This window comes from Dromaius novaehollandiae, chromosome 25 (genome assembly GCF_036370855.1).
Source record: "Dromaius novaehollandiae isolate bDroNov1 chromosome 25, bDroNov1.hap1, whole genome shotgun sequence".
Classification (NCBI taxonomy): domain Eukaryota; kingdom Metazoa; phylum Chordata; class Aves; order Casuariiformes; family Dromaiidae; genus Dromaius; species Dromaius novaehollandiae.
This window is the reverse complement of record NC_088122.1, coordinates 9,312,435-9,329,310: the sequence shown is the minus strand read 5'-3', so window position 1 is coordinate 9,329,310 and position 16,876 is coordinate 9,312,435. Positions and strand designations below refer to the sequence as shown.

Genomic DNA, 16,876 nt, shown 5'->3' with positions numbered 1-16,876 from the left:
GCCAAATAGCATTTCATTTTTAAAGAAACAGAACCTAGAGGGTTCTTACTAAAATTAAAACATATTTAATTACATTTTTTCTATTATTACTTCAGTATGATGGAAACCTCTTTGTAATCTCTGTGGTGAGGTACATAACCGTATTTATTTTACAAAATGCTAACAGACAGAACTTTCTCAAATTCAGAGTCATTCAAATGCACTCCCCAATTTAATAAAAATTTTAAATCAATAAACCAAGATGTGATCCTAAATTCAGCTTTGAATTCACATACACTAGAACACGAGGACCTTAATTTTATATTAAAAATGAAAAAGGACTATATATTTACAATATCTGACATTAGAAAGAATGTCAGCTGTGTGCCTATATTTCTTAATACTAAAAAGAAATGGAATTTTTTGTTTTCTTTTGATTTTGTTACAGTATCCTGTTGACATTAATGGCTGCTATAGCTTGACAGTTGGAATGATATTTGAAGTTTTTCTCTCTAATGTCTAGGTCATGTCTTAATCATCTGCTTTATTTTAAAAACAGGATCTAGCCTATGCAGTTCAAGAAAAAAACCACGAACCTCTAAGTATAAAAAATACAAGGCGAATACACATTATTTTCTTTATATTATTTACAGCAAAGTCATGTTTTTTTTCTTGGTGAATGCACAGGTATGACTGTTCAGATAAATGGAGAATGTGACTAAACCGAAGTCTGAAAAGCACCACAAAACTCAGGAGCAGACTGTGGTGATTTTTGTCAGTAACTAAAAGTTATTTCACCTGAATGCTGTTTGAAGAGTAATGTGAACTCAGTGTTAATTTCTGTCTAATCTTATATGCTCTTGTGTCCACTCCAACAGGAACTAATGGGCATTATTGCCACATATCTGTCACAGCTATGAGTTTAAAAGCAGTGTTCCAGAATTTACCTAAAATCTTTCTTCCCAGTATGCAAAACATCTCACTTAAATTTAGATATCAGAATATATTAACAATCTAATCTAATTCTTCATAAATCTAATTTTAATTCCCTCATGTTTGGGAAAGAAAAAAGAAAAGACAAGACAGTGGTTTCTCCAAGTTGTCTTACATCCTTGCCATAGGGTTTATGAACAGACTGTGGAAATGCTTTTTCTTTTTCTGTCACTGGATGTAGAAGTTGGTAACTACTTTAGATTAGATATGTAGCTTTCAGAAAACCAAACTTAGTTGAGATGAATCACATATTACAAACGAGACTGAAGACCCCTGGAAGTGAAAGCTGTATCACCATATCTTTTCAGGATGTAAAGGGACTCATATTCCATGGTTGTCCATTTGACAGTTTTTATATTTTAAAAATTAAATTAAAAAATCACCTAAATACAATGCAATACAATTCTTTCTGTAATATTATAAGCATTGTTTCATCATAAATTAAAGCTCAAGACATTACTTAATGATAACTTTAAAAGTACTTAATACTACCTTAAAGGAACTTTGTCAAATTTAAATCTAATGTCAGCTGCTTTAGAAAACCAATTTAAAGCAATTTTAAATATTACACCTGTCCTCCCATTACTTATAAAGTGCAGTAATTTTTGGAGTCATACGTTACTGATTTTAAATATTCTGTTACTATTTTTTTTCTAGTGAGGTGCAATCAATATTTTATTTGAATTTTGATTTTTAATTATTGTTAGGAGTTGGCAATAACACAAGATTAGAAGCAACTGGAACTGAGGAATTATGGCAGATTCATAAGGGAATACCGTACATTCAAACATGCTGACATCGGGCTAAGTACTGCAGGTCTTTCCTTGATTCTTATTTAAAGGGAAGTCTTTTTTACTTTGATAGTTGTTTTGAAAATAAACTAATTAAAGATAACAGGTTCTGGCCCATTACTGTTGACTCTCAAAAGATCTCAATGCTTCTTGCAAAATAAGATTTATAGCAGAGTGATAGCTACTTCATTATTTGGTCTTGAGTTTCTGGAAGGAAAAAATTTTTTTTCATTCTCAGTTAAAAGTATGAGAATCCTCCATCCCTATTAGTGGCTAGACAAGACATAAAAGCAGAAGCACCTGCTTAATTTGCTGTTTATGAAAGTGAACTTAATGACAGAGGGTATAACTTAAAAGTTGTCCAGACAACTGAATTTTCATTTGCTCCTACCTTCTGTTTTGATTCCTGAAGATTAATTTAAACTGCTAGGGTTTTTTGCTACTATTAATGATGCTGCCGTGGACACTGGTAACACTGCTGTGCCATTAAATTCACTCTGAATACTTCAGAATTCTCCCCATTATCCTGTGGATCTCTTTCATCCTTTGACTCTCTGTAACCTCTTATGACCTTTTGTGCAGAGATAGCAAGGGATGATAGATCACAATCAACAGCTATATAAGCCCAGTCTTTATTTTACTGTGTGTATCAAGGAAAAACTACCACACTTACAGCCAAGAGTGAAACAGCCTGAATATCACAGTGTGCAAGGTCATCAGGAGAACACAAATGACATTTTGAGGGATTTTAAGGAAGGGAAATAAACATAATGCAAAAAGATGTTGGAATCCAAAGGGGCAGTTGACATTATTTATAGTTTTCTCCTTAGAACTATCCTAGAATGTCTAAGTTTAAAATGTTATTGTTATAGTCTGCATTGCTTTAAAAATATCGCAAGTGATCATATACTTCTAGTCAATGAGAAAAGCTGCAAAGAATCAGAAGAGTTCACAAAAAGTGCAATACACTTCATTTGTTTTAAAAGATGTCTCAATTTATCATGAGCATATCCATCATAACACAGTTAATAAATAGGTCTAAGATAAATGAGACACTGAAATATATTCCTTAAGCAATAAAGAAGTTTTCCTCATTATTGTCCTTTGGAATTGTTCCTCTAAATATTCTATACATTGCAATATTTTGGAATTGTTCTAAAATGACAACATATTTACTTTTTAATAAAGCATTTGACAAAATATCTCAAAAAGTTATATTCAGAATGGGTCAATTAAGACTGAGACACACTTTTGTTCATGTGAATTTAGGTCTCACAAAGAGTAAAAACTAGTGTGAAAATATATGAGAATACCTAGTAGCATTCAGTCAGCTTCCACCTAACTCTTGTCTAATACATGAATTTATAACCAAGTTTAACTGAATGCTGTTATTCACAACAATATGGTGAAAGTCTAATTATACAGTATTAGAAAGAATTGCATTGTTGAGCATTTTTCAGGTGTATAGCCAACTCCTAGCTAACTCAATGCACTACCTGGTGAAAAATTGTAAAAGTTATTGAATACTGTTTTTGTAGATATTTGGTTATATTTATTCCTTCAGAAAGAGTGTAAAATAACACATTCATAAACTGGCAGATGATGCTGAGCTCAGATGAAAGGCCACATGAACACCCATGAGGACACAGGGATAATACAAATGAACAAAGATATAACCCGAAGTTACAATTCTAAATCCATAAAGAGATACTGGAATAACAGACCTGATTTTCAAAAGTGCTAAGTGTTTAACAGGTACTTTTTCCTTCAGTGTGAGTTTCTGTGAGCTCCTCATTTTTAAAAAAGGCATTCTAATGGATTTAAGAAACTAAACTACACTGTTCAAGCCTTCTCGTTTTAAGTATTTAGACCAAGTAATCTGAACATCAGTTCAGAAGAATGCTCAAATTCAAAATATACTTAGCTCTAAATGGGCACATAATTCATTGATTTTTCTTAAAAACACTGTGAGGATTTTAGAACAGGAGAGAGAAAACAACAAAATTAAAATCATTTTGACACATGCATACAGGACATATGTATCCATGTGTTAGACAACAAACTGAACAACAGTTATTCCTTAGAAGAGAATTCTGCAATGATACCCAACAAAACATACTAAAGGATTACACTACAGATATAGAACATAAAGAAGAAGATACAGTCAATATAATTTTGGGGCATATATAAGGGAGCATCACACTTAATTAAAAATTGTAGCATGACTATACCTAGACCTAATCTAAAACTCACTGAAGGCAAAAGGAACATACTCTTTGGCTTCTGTGAACACTGAACCTGATTCTGGAAATTTACAGTACCTAAATAATATTAACAAATTTTAATATATTTAAAGAATAAAACTTAGGGAAAAAATGAAAAAGATTTTAATACCTGGACTACAGAGGAGCTTCACTATCTGACAAGTAAGCAGAATTATCCAATCAATCTAAAAATATTTACAAAGGTAAAGACAAAAAGATGAAATACTTCCAGGTCAATAGTATTCACTTCACTGGCTTCTTCATGAAAGGGGAAAAAATCATCCAAGAAAAAATTTCAAAAATTATATATAAACTTTAAAAAGAAAAAGATATATCAAGAGATGTTCCTGATGTGAACTATGATATAACAGTAGGAACCTAAAGATGTCTAAAACAACCTGAACTAGATGCTACAAAACACACAGTAAAGAGTAGTCAGAGCCAAGCAAAGATGTGAACTAAAGAAATAAGGATTTATATGTAGAGTTAGAAAGTCCACTGAAAGCATCCATGGCTACGCACTGCAGCTCAATTCATATTATGTTACATTGGCAATATACACAACGTACAATTACAATTACAATTGCCAATACTTACCACTTAAATAGCGGTACTCTTTCATATCAAAGTACTGTTCATGTACCAATTAAATTACCTGTACTTTTCTTCTCTGTAATTTTTTGTCCAAGGTAAAAGACTGATAAAATAGAGTATATTAGCTTCATAACTATATCTATTGCTTTCATAGTACTGTTGCATTTATTCCTTTTGTTAAAAATAAAAGTAGGATAGACGGTCAACTGTCTTCACTTGAGTCACTTCAGTGCTATTTATCTAATCATCTCAAAAAACACATTAAAGACTACCACAACAGCTTCAAACATATAATTACTTTAAAACTGGAACCTAAAAATGATATTAAACTACGAGGAAGAAGAAGATAGGAAAAACAAAACAGTACAACTTCCCCACAATTACAGCACTTATTCTGTGAACACAAAATATTTTTTTCTGGAAATTTTCAAGTAAATCTCAACTACTTTGTTATTAAATGAATGTTTTTGAAAATTTTGTTCACTGAATAATGTCTTCCCAATTTCTTCTAGGATATGAATTCAGAACTTTTTCAAGATTTGAAAATAGACAGAAATTTATCAGATGCTTTCGGAATGTAATAAAATAAAGCTTGCATAGTAAAATAGCCCTAAAAAGAACGGTGTTTTTCATATTTGATAGTTTCAAAAGTGTGTCATAATTTTAAACTGTAAATACAGTATCTGTGAATTAAATCTGTAAATCTGTTAAATGCAGTCAGATAAGCTACTTTAGGGATGCAGGAAGAACATTCTTTGACAAACAGCCTTATTGTTTCAGCTTCTTTAAGTGAATTATGATCAATGACGTGATCTAGGAGTTTTTTTGGATCTTGGGAAGGTCAAAAAAGAGTATATGTCCTGTTTCAGGCACATCTCTGTTGGCTGTAAAAAGGAAAAAAAGAAAGAAAAAAGAAAAATCTTTCCTTGGCATTCCTCTTGGCTTTTATAAAAAGTTCAGAAAACTCCTTTCTCACTACCTCACAAATACATCCACTCCATTTCTCTTCACCACTAACACTCTACACTACTTCATGTAGTTTCTATTTGTAGACTACTCACAAATTTTATACCAATACTTTTGTGAACTTGGGTTGTGGGTTATTACCAATACTGTCCTTTTATATCCCCCTGTCTTTCTCTATCTACCCCATATCTGTTCTCTCATTCTGTTCTCTCATAGTTACATTTCAGGTTTTCTGGAGAAGCGACCTTTTTGTTGAACCTTCTCTGAACAGCAACAAAACTCTGAAATATTGGTCCAGGACTATAATTACTAAGAACTACAGTAACAAAATAAGCAATAATATATTCTGCTTCAGCTATTTTGCCAATTTCAAGTTACAAGTCACTGAAATTTCCATACAAAACTGAATATGTGCCTCAGTTTTGCAATTTAGCATTATTTTACCAAGCTTTTCCAATCAGTCATTAATGCCCTGAAAGTTGTTAAATATTTCTAATAAGAAAAAAATTCTCACAGGCAGCAACTATCAGTGATACTTATTCAGGAAAATCACATGAAAATTAAAGGGAAATCCAGTGACCAGTGATGAGCAGAGCCTGAAATAACAGGTTAATGGCAGATAACAAAGATGATCACAGAATCAGTAATCTAACACAGGATATGGTTCTAGATGTGCTATTATATATAATAGTCAGTGATTAATGCACTTATCTGAATGAGAGATGGAGAATCTGCTTCCTCTAGACAAACATAACTCTTTCTAAAACAACTGGCAGTTTGTCTCCTGAGGGCCATCACTGTTGTCATTTCACGTAATATTCATATTCACTTTCCACTTTCCTCGTTGTTTCAGCAGAGGTGATCATCTGCCAAACTCAAACTGACTGTTTTTTTGCCTTGAAGAATTTCTTGTCTTGAAGTTAATGAACATCTACATCGTGCAGCAAATTTGGTTTTCAGACGGATTTGAGAACAGGCTGTAGGTTGCTGATTATGCATTAGTTCTTAGATGTCTAGTATATTGCCTTAAGATCAAAATGAACTCTACAGAGAAGGAATTGTTTTAATTTATACATGCCTATTGTAACCACTACATTTTTTTCATTTGTATATCTATATAACCGAAACATAAATTTTGAGGATGGAGTCTTCATAATAATTTCAAAATAAAGACTCGATTTTTCATATCTTTATTTAAGAATTTTTAATTTTTTAATCAAATTATGTATACGATGAGATAACAAGATCTTCTCTTCACTGTCGGTCATGTTTATATTCTTGGATAAATTTCCACTCTTTTAAAAAATTAGCTTCTTCAGAAATAAAGTATTATCTTGCAAAAAAGAAAATCTCCCAGAATTCCTTGGATATAACTGAACTAAAATATTTTTACAGTAAATACAATTATAAGTGGAAACAGCATAATAACAGCTTATAGAAAGCACTTTGTAATCACATCTGTTTGCTGTTTTATTTATATATGGTAACATCTAGAGGCAATAATTCAGACTCCATCAGCTGCAATAAAAATGCATGCATTTTTAGCCCTTAATTATCCCCTAGAGCCAGCCATGATTACAGAATAATTGACAAATCTTACACTGGTAATGACTCGAAGAGTTGTTTCCCCTTGAGTTATCTATTCTGTAATATTTACGGCACCTACCATATCTTTATCCATTTTCCATAAGGGCAATCTAAAATCTAGTTTCGCTAAATCTGCCAAGTTTTGTCCTGATACTGTTGCATAAAACAGGAACCCCAATAAAACACTTCTTAGGCAGAGCAGACCTCAATACAGATATTATAGATATTCTAGTCTCAGCATTAAGCTGCAACTTCACCATAAACTCACTGGCTTTATTCAGGAATGATCTTGATCCAGAAAGATTCACATATTGTAAAGTGGGTGGATAAGAATTCTGTTACAGAGTGTATAATTAACTAACCAGACTGACATAAAAACAACAGGAAGAAATTTTTGAAATGAATGGAGTAAACACAGGCAGTAGATCCATGCTTATGCCTTATAAACACAAATTACACATTCTTCAGTTCAGTCTCAATTATAGGTCAGTGCCTGCTGCAGCCATTCCCAAGCATCTGCTTTTTGAACTTTCACAGTCCAAGCTATTTAAACTCTGAGAACATCATATCAGTCTATTTGTCTCTATAAACTACAGAAAAGATGCACTTCTAGGGCCAGTGAAGATTCTGGGGAAGAAAGTGTGCAGATGTCATGTATATTTTACTTCTACTTAAAACAGGAAAACATGAGAATATACAGCATCTGATGACACAAAAAAATGACTTTGCTAAATCTGATATGAAACCTAATTATCTCTTTTCCAAGGCCTTTGTGGATATTAAATCTATGATAGGAAGTGTCATAAGTTATGACCTATAAGTCATAGGCGTATTTACCTAAAAGACATTTCGATTACTATCATTAGGTCTAAATGTAAAAGCGTTTCAGCACATCACCAATTTCTGTATATAAAACTCTCCTGCATACAGCTACAGCTATGCACACCATGCCAAACATATGTGACAATGTTTCACTCCATCATGAACAGGTGCTGGGTTTTGTATCTGTACATGCATATCTCTGTGTACATGTAGAACCTCTCATCAATTCATAGTGACAAACCATGCAAATGAAATTATATGCACAACTGAAAACAGAAAAAGTTGAAAATGCGCCCATTACAGTCAAACAAGAATAAGCCTATGAGCTTTTTCCAGCATGGAAGATGTTAAATAACACTTCTTCTTGGAGAGGACAGAAGATATCATACAGCCTTTTAGAAAATGGCTTGTTCCTCATCATGGAGCTAGAAAACTCCCTGGTCTACACATCACAGCTGAGTTTTCTAGCCCATTTCTGTTACTGTGGTAAGCAACTCTGTTCTTGATATCTGTTCTTACTGGGAAGCGTCTACATTTTTGAAAGCACCATCTGAGAAACTGTTTAAGCAGAGTATAAATAGAACACTACTCTCTATAGTAGCTTCTCTGAAATTACAAAATCCGTACTTGATCTGTACTTTTCTTGAATTTTGCTCATTGGTAGCTGTATTTTGTTTATTCTTTTGAAAGTTAGAAACTGTATTTGCCCCCTTATGATCTCTTATACACAAAGAAATAGAGTAAAAATTGTATTAGATGTTTTTATAAGCAGTTATAAATTATGGATAAGGTCATTACAACTAACTATATGACTTGTACATCATCTACTTCATGTACACTACAGTGTGGCATTGTCAATAGCATAGCATCAGAGAAACATGTCTGAAATAAAACATAATGGCAAACATTTAAAGATCAGGCAAGATAACAGTATTAATATTTTTGTAGTAGAACAGTCCATTTGTTATATTTCACTTAATGTAGTAAAAAAAAATCAGTGGGGATAATAAGAGCAGCATAATTAAATATCACTAAAAGTAGTGTAAGGCTTCTTGTGGGGATTTATGTTTGAAGCTACAAAGTTACTCGTGCTTGGACATGCAATACAGAACCAGTTTCAGGATGCAACATGGGCCAGGGCCTCCCCAGGGCTGGTACTGGCAAGGGCTGCTGGTGGGACAGGGCTGGGCTTGGCCTGGCTGCTGGGGCCCGTCCCCCTGCTCTGAGGGAGCAAGGTCCTGGTGACAGCTGGGGCAGCCCCAGCCAGCTTGTGGCTCGAGATCCAGGTTTGAATTCTAAACGGAAACTGCCAATTTCCTTTCTTTTATTTTTTTTTTAATTCCCTGATATAAAACATCTGTGGTGTGATTACAGATCAGGAAAACTGGTCAATGGGTTTTGGGATTTATGCATTCTGTCATTGACATTGTACACCTAAGTGCATCTGATTACTGCGATGACGTAACACCATGACCAAAGGGGTCACCTTTGTTCCTTTTTTTTGAAAAGCCATTGTTTCTACAAATATGTTGCACAGAAACACTGTAGAGTGTAGTAGATAGTGACAAATAAGATGGTAAAAATGCTAACAAACATTTATCCTGACTTGCCTGTTCTTAGTAGAATATGATAAATGAGTATGCTGAATATGATAAATGAAGTAGTTTATTCTCAATTAGTATCATGTAGATAGATAGTTTTAATTATATCAAAAATTTTCCTTCCAAAATAGGTCTGAACATCATAATTGAAATTCATGAAGTTAAAGACACATGAATATTTGGTGTGCTATTTATTTTTTGTTTTGTTTTGTTTTTCACTATAATTGGATTCTAGTAACTGAATAAGATTTTAGTTCCTCAACATATAAACATGAATATTCTTTTGCAGAAAGAAAAAAAAAACTTTTTCCAGATGTGTTCTCTCATTTTAAGAAAAGTACTATTAATTTGCCATTTATAAATGTTAGAAGTTTATAGGAATCACTGGGTTTAGAATTTCAGTCTAGAGAAAGAGACTGTTATTAATTGCTTCTGTTCATAAATAAGGTTCAAAGAGTAAGTACTTCACAAAGGTATGCTGGTGGTACACATAAAAAATCAGATTTGCTTTTGCTTCTGCTGAAGAAATCAGGAGACTGACCACTTTCTGATCAAGAATCAAGAAAGCTATTTAGCTGCAAATGTATTTTAATTCTACATTTTGTTCTTTGTGATGTATTTAAAGCAATGGCTCTCTGAAGGGAGAAAGAAAGCATAAAAAAGTTTCCATGTGGTATTTATGGGTCACTTTTAGGAGCCGAGAATTTTCCAGTTCATTTCTGTTCCCTTCTTTTAAATTAATTTTTAGTGTTTTACAGTGGTATTAGGTAAGTCATCTGTTATGAAATACGATTCTAGTTTTTAGCTATGGAAATAATCAAAGCAGGATGTTGTCACTTATTCAAACTGCACATTTAGGATTGGATTCTCTGTAATAGTTCAATCCCTAGCCTGTATGTAAAATTCACAACTTTAGTATCGGTGGTGTATTTCATGATGTGACTATCTTTAAGAAAACAGAGTAACTACCAAGTCATTACACCTGGAAAAATGCCTCAGAATAAATGTAAGATATGAAATTTTGACTATAACCAACCAGAAAAGAATCTGAACACAACAACTTAAAAAAGTAACACAAATGTTCTCTATTAAGAATTTATTGAGATATCCAGATATGGTAGGATTTTCAGAGGACCTTGAAAAAGGTTAGATATCTAAAGCTTACTGAAACATAGTGGCATCTATGGCTTTAACTGTTTTTGAAATCTCAGCTGACAACTCTACTTGGTAGGAAAAAATAAACCCAGACATAACAAACAGGTTTCCATCTACAGTTAAATCCTCCCCCAAAGTATATATATATATGTGTATATATTTTTACCGGTGGAGTGCTGAAAATGTAGAAGGATGAACCCTTCAGTGCCAGAAACTTGAATTTGTAGAGCTGAGATGAATGAGTTCCTGCAAGTTTCTCATTTACCCATCCCATATGTATGACCTGTAAAACAAAGTCATTGAAAATTAAAGCTCATTTTTCTAGCGAGGCATAAGATAGACCTGAATAGGTCAAATCTTTCCACAGGGAAGAGTGTCTTAGATTTGGATGCATCATTCCCTGCTTCTAAACTGCCCTTCCATTGCTATCACACTCTTAACCTTTTAATCATTCCAGTGTGTCAAAAGTCCTTGAAGAGACATAATCCATATTGAACAGGTTTTCTGAATCCTGATTCTATTCCAGGCAGCAAAGTTGTATCCATGCTGGTATGCTGTGTGCCAGCCATGGAGGAAAGGGGAAATTTAATATGTAAAAATTAAGCATAGTTATTATCGTAAAATTAGGTGTTCTAATATGATTAATACAACCATATTAGAAGGTTCCAAAGATAATCTCCTTTTAAAAAGTCACCTACATATGTTTCAGCAGACTCTCATTTTAGCTAGCAGAAAAGCTGGGTGTACTAAAATAGTACAGCCAGTACTCTAGATTCTACTTTACCTTTAGGACAGTAAAAAGCTGGACAACCTAGAACCTCTGTGACACATACCTCTTAAGAGAGACATCTGAATAAGTCACAAGATTTATCTGAAAAAAACTTTCTGTACGCTCACCTTTGTTGTTGCTAATAAAGTGCCTTTGTCACATTGATTCTTTCTTTATATACCTTTTTTGGATTAACTTTATCACATAAGAAGGATATGTGCTTTATGTTGTAGTAAAATTAAATGTCAGTTTCACTCATCACATAACTTTGCTCTAACAATATTATAATATGTCCCTTTACATTATAGATTACATTTTCTGATCAGCTGCAGACATATATTTTGGGCTTGTGCTCTAAGTGTTCTACTAAAATGGAAATGTACTATTACTATTTTTATTGTAGCCACATGATGCTGTGACCAGACTACTTGTGGTAGGTCAGAATCAAAAGTCTTGGTTTCAAGTATATCCTTTTCCACACTGCAAACAGATTTTTATAACTATTAGCACCTATAAACTCAGTGATAATCTGCCTTAGTATGATGGAATCTCTTTCAACCCCAGACCAAAAAACCCAAAATTATACAAAAACATATTCACTGGACTAGATTTTGGGGGGACTGTGAAACCTTTTTGGAGAGTATGGTCTTTCTATTAACTGATTGCAGCTTTGTAATATCGCTCATTTAATTTCTTATAGAAACAAGTATATGGATCATCATGAGGTCATTTATTTGTTCTATTTCTTCAAAGACTACAGAAAAAAAGAGCAATACTTCAGTTACACTTTGAATACACTGGACAGCTTATTACTCTGCTTGACTGAAATGAGTAGCCAAATTAAAAAGTCCAATTCCAGAAACACAGGATCTAAATCAAAAAACCCAAATAATATAACATCATCAAAGCAAACAGTCTTAGAACCCTGAAAATTTTTTTTGTTTTTTTGGATGATTGATTTAATGATAATTGCCAAGAAATGTCAAAACTGATTAATAGCTTTTTCGGTTTCCATTTTTTTTAAAGCCACTACTTAGCTTCAGATTGTCAACATAGTTTCTTGAATGAGGAAGCAATTTTTGTGCCTAGCAGTAGAAATAAGAAAAAATGCTTTGCTGATTTCTATCTTACAAAGGAAAATAAGAACTCACCCAGAAAAACTAGCTAGTATGTTATAGTTCAATGTGAATTTAAAGAAAAGAATCCCCCTTCAAAAGCTTTGAAAGCCTTTCAAATCACAAGGTTATGGTTTCTATATTTACACTATGAGACTCTTACCTAAGTATTAAAGGTGCCAGTAAAAAAAAAAAAAAAAAAAAAAAAAAATCTATTGGCAATTCTTGCCTTTTCTAAAAGGTATCTATTCTTACATCATCTTGGTCCATTCTTTTTTTTTAATGAAAATGTGAAAAAAATCAACAAGGAGCCATTGGTAGATTGATCTAAAAGTCAAAGAAGAATACCCCTGTAGAAAATTTACTGAATGTATGAAGTCTCAGTACATACATATATTTAGGGAAAGAAATATAATATGGCTAGAAGACACGAAAAGTTTTAGTGGTTGTTTGGTTTAGAGTTTTCGTATATTTATGAGAAAGCAATATTTGAGCTGATTCAAATGCAGATTGCTGAAATGAGATACTGTCTACAAGAAGAAATAAAGTTAAGCTACGTGTTTGAAGAATGATTGCTACTGGAAGATTTGGAGTGAGCTCAGTGGGTTTAGAGCTGCATTACTGTTATTTGAATTAACTGAGGATAATAAAAGGGGAAACTAGAAAGTAAGTGCTAACGAGTATAAAAGAGAAAGAGGAAAGGCAAATGCAAACCAGAGAGACAAGGGAAAGGACACTCAGGAGGAGAAAGACACCAATATTGTAAGATGGAAAATAATGAAACAAAATAAACATGAAATTAAAATGAAAAGAACAAAAGAGAAGACACTATACAGGCATGCGAAGAAGGAAAAATCAGGGAGAAAAATAAATCTGAGAGAAAAAAAAGCCATAAAGAAAAGAGTATAACAAATTTATAATCAACTATAAAGACAAAAAATGCCTAAAAAGTAAAGAAAGAAAATAGAAGAATTTTATCAGAATCAGTGTTTAATTAACATATGTAAGTAAAATTACGCATCTTTTATAAAAAATATGAAAAAAAGATCTAACATTTGTTTACTTTCTCTCCATCTCTCCTTCTTGTTGACTGGTTTATTTAATGGTCATTTAGGCCATATGAATGGGTAGAAGAATAATTATTCAGTTCAACAGAAGTCTGTATGGAAAAAAAACCCAACCAAATATTGGCACTCAATAATAAGCTGCTTGTGGTTGATAAGTATGCTAGGGAGATTTTGACTAGACCAAAACCTTCCATTTGAAATTTTAAGGAGTGCTGATTTGGCATAACACTACAAACTACCCCATTTTCAGCACTGCTTTTAGCACTCCTTTCTTGATCAATCTCAGACTGCTATTTGAAACTGCATGGAAAAGTACCCATTCACCATTGCTGTGTTATTAATTTCCTAAAGTGTTCCAATATACTTTACAAAAGTTCCTGTAGGAACAAAATGAGCAATGGCACTCATTATGGGGTGATAATATGTCACTAACAAAATGTAATCCGATGATAGCAGATGAGTGAACATTCTTATTTGCACTTACTGTTTTGCTATAGGAATAGAGCATCTAGATGACTGGAAACGTAACGTGTGTTACATTTAATAAAGTTATCTGTACATTTTGTGTGTAGTACTGTTAGTTAAATAGCTATGAAAAGTAAATGAAGCAAAACACTGAAGGGGAAAATAGTTAAAGAAAATCAAGTAGATCTCTGACATATGAAAGGTCAGAACAGATGCGATAGAATGCTCATTTAGTTAAGGGAGGAGAAGAATCTACAACAGAAACCAGCTTTGACTGCAAGTCAAAAACTAATGTTGTATCATAAAGCATCATTTAATTTTAGCTTTAGTTCTTTTTCTGGTCTTTTCCAAAGCAAGTGGCAGACTTTATATTCTAACTAGTACTTGGTGGGGGGGGGGGGGGGGGAGAGAGGGACTAATAGATTTTTCTGTATCTTTGTGACCTGCAGGCCTCTCACATACATAATTATCATGAAAATAATAAATTTTCAAAAAAAAAAAAAAAATTGGCATGCCAGAAGATCTGATGCATTACATTGATGTTTTCCATTGTATTTAACTTAATCCATTTCTGTCAGAATGACATATTTAACATTTATTTAAAATAACATGTTTTAGGGATGAAACTACAGAGGAATTTAGAAATGACGATACCCTATTTTTACATGCTTCAACCCCAGAGGGAATTTTTTAAGTCCAAGCTAGGCACAACTTGAACACCACAAAAAGCAACATGTCCACATTAACAGATAGGAAACCATGAAGATGGGTATGCATCTGACTTCATTCATTTTCCCAGGAGCTGGCTGCCTATGTCAAATTTGGATTCAGAGTCCTTTGGGTAGTGACTACTGTTTCCATTACAGGGCTGCTGGTAAAACTGGGGATGATGTCACCCACTTTTTTTTCATAATAACCTACTGGTTATTTCATAATAGCCTTCTCTTTCAAGATAGGATCTAAAACCTAAAGCTTTCTCTTGAGAACAGCTATCAATAAGTTGCCTTTGAAAAAAATCCTTTTCTGAATACAGCAGGAAGTGATACACCTGTGTTTGCCTTTTATACAATAGCTCAGTGTAATGCCAAACCTACTGGCCAAAGTTTGAATTCTGTGGCACAGTTGCCCGCTATGTGATATGAGCGCCTGATGAGTAGTGTACATGTAGGTCAGTGTCCATGGCTAAATATCAGATATATTTCGCCGGAGTAGGTGTGACTAAAATTAACGAAGGGTGCACACCTGTACTAAAGTCAAGACTATCCAGCTCTCAGCTTCTTGTCCAGAAATGGTATGTGAAAACAGTTATTACAGCCCATATTGCTCTCTTTGATGACATCTGGGAGCCTTTCAGAAAAAAAGATCCAAACAGAATCATAGAATAATTTAGGTTGACAGAGACCTCTGGAGCTCATCTTGTCCAACCTCCTGCTTGAAGCAGTACCAATGTAGATCAGGTTACTCAGGGACTTATCCAAATGAGTTTTTAGTATCAACACAAATAATATAACATAACATAATATGTATTTTTTTGAATATCTGTCAAAGATGAAGATTCCACAACCTGTCTGGGTAATTTGCTCCGGTGTTTGACCAAATTACCAAAAGTTCCAATATTTGAACATATTCAGATGTTCTTCTTTTGGGAGACCATATGTGGTGTAATGATTAGTGAGCTGGGCAGTTGTTCCTCTTCTCTCTCCCAAAGCAGCATTCATATCTCAACAGCTGATGGTCAAGCCTTATTTAACTATTGTGATTCTTGTTCTTCCCTATTAGTAGATGCCCTGTTCTTCTACATATTCTTGTATTTTTTTAAAAAATCAGTGGGACTACTTGTGCAGCAGGAACCCAATCCAAGTAACAGTGGAGAACTCAGGTCCTTAGTTACTCTTTTCTTAAATTTCTGTTTAGCTTTTTATCAAAATTACAACCACCGTAAAGTGAGCTTAAAAAACAACTCCTCACCTAATAAGGACTCAAATTGTTTCTTCTGCTGTTCTGGAAAATTTTTAAAAAAATCAATCTATAGCTGCTGCAAAAAGATCCTCAAAAATAAAATTCAGTCTGAAAATTTACTCCCAGCTTCCTTCTGCATGTTATCCCCTAATCAATCACATGGTAATTCTGCTTAAAAATGCGTCAACATAATTTTAACTGGAGAATCATCCTGAAGGAGAAGGACTGATCTTATAGTGTGAATCCAGTGAAATCACTGTTCTATAAAACTGAGTAGAAAAGCAATTAGTTCTAAAAGCTGTGAAGAGGAGCTCCCTGTGCAGAAGACTATATCTTCCAGATTCTTTCTCACAATCATAAAGCAGAAATAAACAAATCAAATTGAGAGATAAAATAGAACTAGAAAACTACAGAAAATGGCAATACGGATGTCCAGACATAAAGACAGGAAATCTATACAGTAGGTCAGCACTCAGCCTGGAGAGCAGAAATTGAAAAGAGAGTAGGGAGAGGTCAGAATGGTATGGAAACAGAGAATAAAGAACAATTGTTAACAATTTTTTATATTCTAGGAGCTTATGGAAGCTCGATGAAATTATCAGGAAGACAGCTTTAATCAGAGAACATGATTTTTCACAAAAAACAGAATTACATTGTTCCAGTCACTGTCAGAGTATCTGTAAACCCAGCTGACAGCTGGAAGCTATGGTCAACATATTAGGGTAAGAAATGGTGTTTAAATACTGTGT

The 16,876-nt window shown here is 33.5% G+C and overlaps 1 pseudogene; it reads right to left on the bottom strand.

Annotated features, from left to right (window-relative positions):
• Positions 1 to 16,876, bottom strand: part of LOC135323595 (gamma-2-syntrophin-like) — an 89,098-nt pseudogene that overhangs the window by 6,641 nt on the left and 65,581 nt on the right.